General features: G+C 38.5%; 1 protein-coding gene across 12 annotated transcripts in view; it reads right to left on the reverse strand.

Annotated features, from left to right (window-relative positions):
* Positions 1-9,672, reverse strand: part of tenm4 (teneurin transmembrane protein 4) — a 146,138-nt gene extending 136,466 nt beyond the window's left edge. For 6 of the 12 annotated variants that reach the window (XM_084951135.1, XM_084951133.1, XM_084951132.1 and 3 more), the window contains exon 1: positions 9,167-9,672. The gene's annotated coding sequence lies outside the window, so the exon portion shown is untranslated. Of the gene's footprint in view, positions 1-8,904; positions 9,081-9,166 lie in introns of those variants that run through there. The other 6 variants (XM_084951138.1, XM_084951137.1, XM_084951139.1 and 3 more) reach the window with 2 other exon arrangements.
* Between the last annotated feature and the right edge of the window lie 1,112 nt (positions 9,673-10,784).

Here is a 10,784-nt window from a genome sequence, read left to right on the forward strand (position 1 = left end):
ATCCTATATTAAAGTAAAAAGAGACCCCCTGCCAAACACAAACACACATACACACAAACATGCAAATCCCTATGCTAATAGCCAAATACATACAGTACAAGAATTGAACAGTTCATATTAGCGCTTTCTACATTTTAGAAACATATAAATTCTTGGACATATAATTCAGAAGACAAAGTACTAACAGATGCTGACAGCAAGTGGATGCCAACCTTATAAAAACACTCTGATCTGAAAATGTTTTTAATTTCTTTAAAAAAGGCTTAATCAGTCGTATGATAAGTATGATAAGCTTCTAAATGTCCTGCATCTTCCCTTTCATGTAGTCCTAAATCACATCCTCTAAAAATGTCTCTGTCACAGCAATCATAGCTTAAACTAAAAGCAACAAATTAGTGTGAGATTAGAGAGGGATTCAGGACTGAAGTCAAGCACTTTGAAGTTAAATCTTACAAACAGTCTGTAGCACTGCAGAGTAAAACTTTAAACTCCCAAGTAATCACGATGCCTACTAAGACCTTAATCAATCTCAAGCCAAATTTAAGCAATATAAGTTAAGATATAATATAATATAGTATATCTACACTACGGCATGTATGTTTTGTTGCCCAACAACCTGCTAACTATTGTCACAACTAAACACTGTAATCCAGCCTTTCATGAGTAGATTTCATTAATCTCAAACAAACAAAAAGTTCAAATACTTACTACATTTACAAAATTAGAAAACATTCAGATCTGTTTTCAGGCACTACAGTTTGATAAAAACATCTCTGCTGAGCATTGACTAAATAACAGCTATGTTTGTTCCAGACCAGACACAATCTACAGTCTCCAACTTTCAAATCAGGGTAGTAACAAGGCCTGCTACCACCTGTCACAGCAGGTTATTCCCATACATTAAATTGTCTTCTCACTTGCGCTTCAGTTCTCACGAAATGTATGGTTTGAGACATTTCATAAATATGCGTGTAATCAACATATCAGTGCAATTGATGTTCTTGCTTACCTAATCTTACACCTACATTAGATGAGTGGGACATGTAACCGTGGAAACCTAGAAAATGGAGGAGAAGCTTCCAAAAAAAGTTGATGCTGTGAAAAAGTCTATTTTAACCAAAACCATTATCTTTTTGTTGACCTAAACACGTGGTTTTGATGACTAATTCTAGCCTAAACTTAAAAAAGGGACTAAGAACCAACAACCCAACATGAGAGTTAAACTTAATGTAGGTTATTACTGAACCACTCCTCACGCAGACTACTGTCAAAATGTACATTTTTCTAAGTTATTTAAATATAAAATTTATTTGTATTAGAAAGGTACTAAGGCTTAGACAAAATAAGCTTCCCTCAAAATGTGTCTGAGAATTGAGTTTCATTGGATGGCATAGTAATTTTTAGAAGAGGAGACAGGGTAAGCCACAGCAGAAGGTGGTTACTTTAATAAACTGGCATCACATCTTTGCCTTCAGCAATGCTGTTCCTTCTTGCACCATGTAACATGAGCCTGGGACAGCTACACAAAGCAAAGGGTGTTTGGACTTGGGTGGATGGCACTTCTGAAAAACCAAACTAATACAGTAAGGACATGAACTCATTTTTCGATTTTCAGAGCTCTGTGTCAGCACCCCCTATAAATCCGTGCAGTGATTCAAATAAAAGTACGGCACTGGCATTGCTGTGGCCCTATTATTATTCATAACATTATATAGCCATATTGACTTCTTATTGTATATGCTGCTTTTTTAACTGCAAATCACTAGGGTTTAATTACCTGCAAATTAACTGCTGTTTCACTATCTTGCATAAGATTATCCTGGTCATGATGAAATGCCACAAGGGACGCTGTTCTGATGGGAGGATTCGAAGACACAGAAAATATAAGACGCCACTTTGTTAGTGTGATAGATGCAAGGAACGTGACGCCTGCCAGCTAAATCACCCTCATAATGCGACTTTCAAACACTGCAAGGACATCTTGTAATTCCTGTCACTTTCTCAAGCTCAACATGAGCTGAGGTTCAGTCATCACATTACTAGCTTTTTCATCTACTGTCCATAGCTGTAGCAGGCCACAGCATATACATGTAACAACGTGAGTGGGGCAAATTGCTGCACTGCATTTAACTCAAGTGGTGTAAAACACATTGACCCGACAGTTGGGCAGAGTAAGTCTGTGAGCAGTAGTTGAGAGCAGTTTGAAATGGTCAGCCTCAATTTTTCTCCATCAGTGTAGTTTTTTTTTTAGTGCATGATGGGCAATCAAACAAAGGTTTGGAAGGCCAGGGATGTCAAATCTGCTCTTTTAGACCAAACTGCTTGGTAATTTCCACTTTGACATTCAATTTATGACACATTTTAGGCTGTGGACCATCTCAGTTTGCCTAATTTGCTGCCTCAATGGTCCATTTTGTTTTGCATTTGCTTTAATATATTTTGTTCAAATATTTGAGCAAATTCTACTTAAAACCAAAGCTATTTCACTGGTCTCAATAGAGTGATTATTATCTAGTGAGCCTTACCAAGATTTGGTTTTGGTTTATGTAGTGCATCTAAACCTTCAAGGAAACAGCTGAGCTGTGGACATGCAGCTCTGCATACGCTTTGGGTGACAAGAGACCCAGGGGAATTTATTTCCCAATTCCTGATTGAAGACAAATGTAGGCTATACCAGCTGTAGTACTTCAAGTCATGGTTAACCTTGTTGACATACAGCAATGAATCATTTAGCCTAACATAATTAGTCAACATAAGTGTACTCATATCAACTTCAAGAGTAAAAACTCAGGGGAACCCGTGGATTAGAACAATATAACATGCAAGGCACAAACTAGCATTGTATTGGGTACAAGTGAGTAATTGAATGCTTTCGTGAATAAATCTAAGCATGTTAGAATTCAGATTTTTGCCTCATGTGTGATCTAACTCTATTTCTATTAGATTATACTGCAATTCTAGTCAAGAAAAAAAATAACATTTTTTTTTTTTTAATTAATTGCAGTTTTGACCGCTATCTTCCTGGAAAAGACGTTGATGGTTATAAGGAAAAAAATCTGTATGTGTATTTGTCCCGTCTCCTTTTTCTCTTCTCTTTCCCCACACCCAAAACAGGTCAAGGCAAATGCCTGCCCCTGCCCGAGCCTAACTTTCTTCCTATTAAAAGATAGTTTTCCCTTGCTATTGTTGCACAAGCCTGCTCATAGGGGATCGAATGATTGTTGGGGTTTTTTTCTCTGTAATACTGTAATGTCTTTACCTTATAGTATAAAGTAGTTGAAGGCAACTGTTGTTGTGATTTAGCTGTATTTAAATAACAGTGAAATCATCATCATCATCATTTATTTATGTAGCACTTTAAAAACACACCTGGTAGACCAAAGTGCTGAACAATACAACTATAAATAATAATAATAATAATAATAATAATATAAATATAAAGATGAACTGTTTAAAATGACAGCATATTTTTGGTACAACCACATTTTGCAACTGTTAACTGGCAAAGATCCTGCGAGCACCAACACCGTTTCTTTAACTGTTAAATTTGACATTCTTAAAAAAGGACAAGTGAGAAATTATCATGAAACTACCTGACTATATCCTGGCGTTCAAGAAGCTGCCGAATACGCTGGGGGCATTATCATCTGAGAATATGGAGATAAGCTCAGAGAACAGTGTTTGCACTAAGTGCACCTGGTCGTCTAAAATGGCCTCATATTATTTGGCTGTTAACAACCATGCAAGGCAACCATCAGATCTAATGACCCTACTGAGATGGTCATTCGTCCCATTACTTGTCCAGAACCATATTTAAATGTGGGAATGAGATCCTGTCAGTTTAAGCCATGCTTATGCTTGCTTTGCATGCAAATTTCCTCTAATTTGTGAAAAAGAAAATAGGATAACAAAGCAGACTAAGATGTTCGAGATTTATGTATTTCAAAGTTCTAACTTCTAAATCCTGGGCAGTACTAATAATTGGAATTACTCTAGGACTAAGTTTCTAATAGCATTTACAAATTTTTTTTAAGCAATGAAGTGTTGTTAAGATAATATTTATTCTAATATATATTCTAATATATTGATATATAAAAAATATTTAATACCATTTTTTATCCATAGGCAGAAACTGCCACAGTATTACATCTGCATTTTTAGATAAACACAAGAAAAGGTTATAAAATGACAGAATACAAGTAGTTGAGGCACTGTGGTGACTTACACATTATTCAAATAAAATCAGACTGGTTGTATGTTGTATGCACACATGTTCAATTCAATTCAATACAATTTATTTATTTATACGACGCCAAATCACAACAACAGTCGCCTCAAGGTGCTTTATTTTGTAAGGCAGACCCTACAATAATGCATACAGAGAAAAACACAACAATCATATGACCCCCTATGAGCAACCACTTTGGCAACAGTGGGAAGGAAAAACTCCCTTTTAAGAGGAAGAAACCTCTGGCAGAACCAGGCTCAGGAAGGGGCAGCCATGTGCTGCGACCGTTTGGGGTTGCAAACAAAGCCATTACCTATAACCTAAAGTAGAAGTGAGACTGTGAGTGAACGATAGGAGCGTTATGTAAGGTTTTTGATACGAGAGAGTAGAAAAGGCAGCTGATATCAATAAAATTGCAAAAAATGACCACTGAAACTGATTCAAATATTCTCAATTGATGTGAAATAATTTTACATTTTTTTGAGAACACAGCTGCAGTTTTGTTTTATCTATTTCTTTTTTGTTTGTTCGCTTTAGCTCTCTGTAATTCTGGCCTAAAGTAAACGTTTGAAATTTTAATTTGTGCTTCGTGAGAGAGCTGAAATTCTGACACATCTTTTATAACCATCTAATGCAATTAAAAAGGAGAATGTTGATTTTTGGCAGCTATTATTTATTCAGGGTGTAGTTTAAGTTTGAAGGAGAGGTCTCGTTCAACCTTCCTTTGATTTGTCTCTAATTAAAATAAAAGGATATACTCTGGTGCTAAGTTAATGACTTTAGCTATTACATTCAGACACCCTGTGGTTATAATCATGAGCCTGCCCAGGGTGTTTACTGTGCACGAACTGGTGATCTGAACATGTCATTTGCAGAAGCAGGAAACAGACCAACAAGTAGCCAGTGGCAAGAAAGAAACAGCCGCTGCCAATGATGTTACATTTCTTTAACAAAGTCAATTTTTTTCTTCATCCTTTTCAAATCAAATCAGTGGCATAGACAATAATGTTATATCCAGCAACAACACAATAAAATAACAGCAACTGGTAAGAAATTTCACTTAAAAAAATATACAAAATAGTCTCTGCGCAACAGAACGGCTGGTTTTAAGCCATAAAAGATGATTAATGCATGAACTATGGCTATCACTATAAGTGTGCCCTTAGTTCAACTAACCACTTTACTTTGATTTTTCTTCTTTTCTATCTAAAATGAAATCAGATATGGGAGGATAACGTAGTATAGCGTAAGAAAAACAGGCTAGTGCTCTGTTGTGCCACTGAGCAGACAAGCATATATCAAAGTAGAATTTGTAAGGATAATCAGTACAACACCTGCAAGTTGTCATTAGCTTCTGCAGCAGCGAGAGTCATCTTAAAAAATTGCTACACGCATACTATGAAATGTCGGACACAAAGGGGAGTCTGTTGCCGTGTTCCCAAGAGGAGAAATACTATCCTGTGTCCGGGGGCTCAAGTGCATAATTTCACCCTCAATCTCACTCCTCGAATACTTTGAGTGATTCTGACTTTCAAAGCCCCATACAGGTGTAAGATTCCACTTCTTTTTTTAAATGATGCCATAAACTGCAACACACATTCAAACAAACAAAGGATTTCAGCACACCTGACGTGAGATCAAATGTTTGTTTGTTCATATTTCCCTTCATTAATAAATCTGTAAGAGAATAATATTAAATTAAAAAAGAACCTCTCTCTTTTTTTCTTTTTTTTTTATCTGGGACTTTTGGATTTCTCTTTGTTTACCTAGTGAAATGGGCCCCAGTGCAGTCGGCACAGCAGCAATACAGCATCAAAGTTAACTTCTTGAGGTATGTTTTTTCAAGGAACCGAAACCACCAAGGTGAATTCAACTGGGAACTGCTCTGCATTGCAATTTTCAGCCTCTTTAGTTGTTTAAAAAGTCCTTAGCTTTTTCAGTTTTTTCAGGCACTTGTCACTTCACATTTTTGTTGATTTACCAACTCACAACAAACCCCATGAAGCTTTCTAAAAGCACTAAAACAGACTGCCTCGAAAAAAAAGAGTTCTATTTTTAAAGTCAGGTTGACAAGTCCATGCTCTTTTACTTCAGTTTTGTGCACGTCCAATTAGAATGATTCAGCATAAAATTCACAAAAGACAGATCTGATCTAGTGTTATTAGTAGTACTAAGGAGGAAGTCTGATTTTCCAGAAAGAACTGCTATGCTTGATTAGCTGGTCATTTGGTAGCACCACATGCTTTTGATTTTTACAGTGTCCTCGACTTGTCACGCAAAGTCTGGAGCTGGCGTGTCAACATTAGGAAAAAAAAAAAGAGGTGTTTGTGCGCGTGTGCGTTTGTGTGGGCATGCTTGAGTGAGAAAAGTGTGCACGTATTGCTTAGCTTTCATGTCGTGTAATCGTGACAGCTAGCCATTAGCTCTATATGTGATAAATCACAGCATGACAGACTGCAGTTTCAACTAAACATAATGCTCCACACTAGATAATTCACCTCTGCCTTTGTTGCACTCAGAGCTTCTAAGATGAAAAAGCATGTGGATCACACACTGTATAAATTAGCAGAAAAAACTAAGAGATAGTATACAAGGAAAATATCACAGATAGTAGTTTTGACTTTATTGACACCCTGATCAATTTAAGGTTTTTAGTCGAGCAAAACAGGTAAATGCTGTATTCCTGTCCATTTAAATAATGGATCCATCATTTAAATGGATGTCACATCCTGCCTATCGTCGTGCTCTTCCCACTGATCAAAGAGGATGTACTCTTCACCCAAACGTGCTATCATTTTTGCTCCCTAGATGATGGTACAGTTCCTACAACAATTATTACTTGAAATACACAATATCCCCCCTGGAAAACTCCATGGGGAATGAACCATTTCATTGTTTCCTCTCTGTCATCCTTCTGCCCCCGAACACTGCCAACATTAGTTCAAACATAACAATCGGTTATAGAATATAACAAGGTCCAACCACAACTTTGATGTCATCTTTCTTTCAGCCATCTGTCCCTTGGAGAATAGCTGCGCATTCAGTTCACAATAAAATGACAACTAAGGCGAAAAGACATGCAACAGATTTTTCATTTGTGACCACAAAGGGAGGGCTGTTCCCCCTCTTATCATGCAGAGAACTAGTGCTGAGACTGCTTCTCAGAGCTCATCAGCACGACAAAGACAACTGAGAGAATGCAGCCCTGTTCTACAAAGGTTAACCTCGACGGGACCTAACAACTTCAGACTTCTCATTTGATGTTCACTCCAAACACTTGCCATAGAGGACAGAGGGCCCCTGGATTCCCCTGGCTTTAACCTCTCATATCAGAGGTCACTCATCCCGCTACTACCAATGTCACTTGTGAGTTCTGTTCTGTGTAATCTCGCCACGTACACAGAGTAGTTTCTTAATGTTCTGGTTGACTAAAGCAAGTCTTGAGAAAAGCTGGACTATCAGCAGAGACAAGAAACACTGCAGTACCTTTTCTCAGTTTATAAACATTCTTAAAAATGTTCCCACTGACAGGGAAACTTCACTTTTTAGAACCAACTACTACTTATCAGACTATGTGACTTTAAGAGTGGCAAATTGTTGATTATTCAAATGCATTCTAATCTGTTTGATATCAGTTTATGTTTTGTGTTAAAATTTTTTTTTACACAATTCTTTGGTATGACTTTATTTCTAGTTAGACATCATTAGCAACTCGACAAAATCTATCACTGTGATGTAACACGAGGCCAAAAATCTATGAGCAGCATACTATTCTCAGAAGTGTGGGTGTGTGTGTTAGCCTCACAACTTGCCGAGTCTGAGTGCCCTTCACTCACAAATGTTTGTATGCTGCATTAATTCAAATAAGGTGATTTATTTATTCACCTTAGTTAATTCGGTTGGTTCGATTGTGACCCTGTGTGATAACCCAGCTTGGAGGGCTCGACTTTGGAAACTTAAAAAGATTTTATAAAAAGTCAGAGTGAAACAGTATTACATTTACAGTGATGTTGTGTTACAGTTATATTATGACTTATATCTATATGTGTGTGTGTGTGTGTGTGTGTGTGTGTGTGTGTGTCTATAAAGACCAAAGTACGCCCTGTATTAATATTATTAGTTATTAATATTATTACTATTATTATGCTGCAGCAAATCAGCTATGCAGTATTCCCTGGGCCTTGCTTCATTTAAAAGCTGCCGACACAATTCACTAGGCTGGTACTGCTACTCCACTATAAGGCTCCTGCAAAGTTGAATATGGACCCACCTGTATTTTAAAAAAAGACAAGGTGTGTGTGTGGGGGGTCCCAGACACTTCAAACCCATTCATTTGCCCCGTGATTTTCACGACAAATAAATAAATAAATGACTTGTAACATAATGTAATGTCGCAGCCTACTCTTAGAGGCAGTCACTGTACAACACAAGGTTAGGCTTACAGTCATACATCACAGTATTTTAATCTACCTAAATTCAGTCCTTCCACATCCTTATTTATGTGCCTACCTCACATCATTTAGGACACGCTGCAGCCATTCCTAATCCTCAGCCTGTCAGGAAAAGCAAGTATGGACTTTTTGATCCTTTTGCTCGATGTCAGATCTACACAGCGCGATGTTAAGGCGGTCTGCAGACCCTTTGGGCAGCTAAAACCGAGGAGCAGGTAAACCTACCGTGCTGCACAGCTCACGAAGCCCCCGTTAATCTCTCGCTCGCTCGCTCTTCTTAACGTGCAAAGCAAAACGGGCAGATTTACAAAGAGCCAGCACAATCAAACGCTATGTTCAAAAACAACACACGTCTGTAGTGGAAGCGATCGCGGCTCCGTGCGTTAGTTGTCCATTTTTGCTCCGCTGCTGCATGATGTTTGTGTGCCGCTGACCCTGTTTTCTGCAACACAGGCACACACACAAAAATCAGTAAAATAAACCTTACCATTCTGAAGACACATCCAACGAAGCAGGCCTGTCCCGTTGACAATTCACTATTTCAGTCTGGATTGCTCCCCCAAAAGCTCTTATGCTTCTACTTCGCCGCCGTCTTCTTCTTCCCTCCCTTTCGTTTTGATAGTAACCGGAGTATTTCCACTGTGCACGACACGGTACGGCTGAAAGAAATCCTCCTCCTCCTGCTCTTCCAAGGTGCCGCTGCTGTTGCTGCAGCTGCTTACAGTGCTCTCAGAGAAGCAGCACACATGGACGAGAAAGGCAGCCGTCCAAGATGACAATTTACATGCACAGCCCTAATTGAACGCCTTCAAAATCCTTAGGGAGAAATATGTTAAACAGTCCCCGAACACAGAGTGGGAGATAAGGTGACACGCCAGCCGACGTGCTGGGGAATGGCAAGCTGCGTGGTCTCTCACGATTTACAATTACGAGTTTGGAGAATAGATGAGTGAGCGACTGTGCGTGGTCGCCCCCTTCGGTATGGGCTACTGCCGCTATATCTGCCCGTTTTTCTCCGCGGAAAATCGCTCTAGTAATAACCCTACAGGGGGGGGGGGAGTGTTGCCCTGATGTTATTTACATTCAACACATTGTGTTTCATCCTATTTTCCACCAGACACGGAAAACCTAAGAAACATATTCGATAGATAACAATTTTAAAGGAGTAGAGACTTCCAAAACATAATTAGGACTTAATAAGTTAAACGTGACTGATGTCCTCCTATTAAGATTTGGTCAAAGCGCATCGTTTTTAATAATTATAAAGGTCATAATTAACCAGAATTAGTGTTGCACACTGCAAGTGCGTCCTTCCATATGTGTGCAGGGTGCCAGTTACTGTTACTCAAAATGTCCATGTGTAGTGTTTTATTTTGGAGGGAGATACTTAACCATTACAAATATAGTCTATGAAACATTAAATAAGCTTGCCTACTACTTATAAAATCAATGGAATGGGAATGAAGAAACATTAAGTTGCGATTTAAAGGTAAATGGTAGATTTTGTGTTAAGTCGCAATTGCTGCTGATATGATAAAGCTGAATTGTTTCCAATAAAGTCAAAACTACGATGTTTAAAATAGGCTTTCATTAGTAAATGCAACCTAAAATGTACTAATAAAGTTGTACAGCTCAATATTGCAACATTTGAGAATGAGGGTGTTTTCCTCAACCTGTGCTGAAACCGCTGACACTGGGGTTTGGTAGGTTAACGAGGAGACCATCTGTCTTGTTTCATCTGACAAAACTTTTGTCTGGCCAGGTTCTGATCCTAAATCCGCTGCCCCATACTTATCTCAAATTCCTAGTTTCTCCTCCTTGGTTAAAAAGACTGGTCAAGAGTTCCTGGCCCTGGAAGTGTGTTTGGTCACCCAGAGAACAAGAGAGGGGCCATGTGTGGCCTTTAATTCACTGCATTGTCTGCCAAAAGCTAATCTTGGCCAGGCTCAGAGTCTTACTGCTCATGGGCTGTGAATGGATGAGTGAAAAGTTAAATATGCTTTCAAATGTAAAACTGAAGACCAGCCTGGTATTGTGGTTTGTGTCATTGTGGGAATGTGAGATTTGCCGTTGACCCAGGCAACAGGAGGAAAAGGGCCAGTTTC

Source organism: Perissodus microlepis, chromosome 14 (genome assembly GCF_051167445.1).
Source record: "Perissodus microlepis isolate ML-2025 ecotype Zambia chromosome 14, ASM5116744v1, whole genome shotgun sequence".
Lineage (NCBI taxonomy): Eukaryota > Metazoa > Chordata > Actinopteri > Cichliformes > Cichlidae > Perissodus > Perissodus microlepis.